Genomic DNA, 649 nt, shown 5'->3' on the forward strand with positions numbered 1-649 from the left:
AGATCGGGCGTTGTGAGTGTTTATTGAGCGAAAACAGCTAAAGCTCCACGAGGCTCCGGCAGGGGATGGTGGCGAACCCTGCTGTACTCTTCCACCACAACTTTCTCTCACTCTTGCTTCCTGTTTCTGTTGTGCCTGTAATTCAAAGGGGCCAGCTTTGTCACACTGTATCACGCTGAATCTCCCCGAGAACTACGTTAAGGGTACACGTGTCTGTGGAGTGCTCAGCCACTTGCACGTTAATTTCGACGTCGTAAGCGACGCAGTGCCAACAACAACATTCCAATAGTATTTTCACTTATGTCTCGTCTACTAGAAATATGCAATGATGACTGCTGTCATGACGACGCCAATTGAGGAGGAAATACGTGTTCACTGCTGTTTTCTTGTAACCATTATCGAACAAACCTTTCCTTAAATCATGTAAATTTTGGAGTCATATTTATTCTTGAAATTATCTCCCCTTTTCATTTGGAGTTCATCGCATTTAGCATCAAGTGATTGTTCTACCGTCTCCTGAATCGGAGATAATTTCAATAAATGAATAATCTATCTTGTATGATATTTAATATATATATATATATATATATGTGTGTGTGGGTATGTATGCATGTCTATATACATATATATATATATATATATATATATA

The sequence above is a fragment of the Octopus bimaculoides genome, chromosome 27, assembly GCF_001194135.2.
Source record: "Octopus bimaculoides isolate UCB-OBI-ISO-001 chromosome 27, ASM119413v2, whole genome shotgun sequence".
Classification (NCBI taxonomy): domain Eukaryota; kingdom Metazoa; phylum Mollusca; class Cephalopoda; order Octopoda; family Octopodidae; genus Octopus; species Octopus bimaculoides.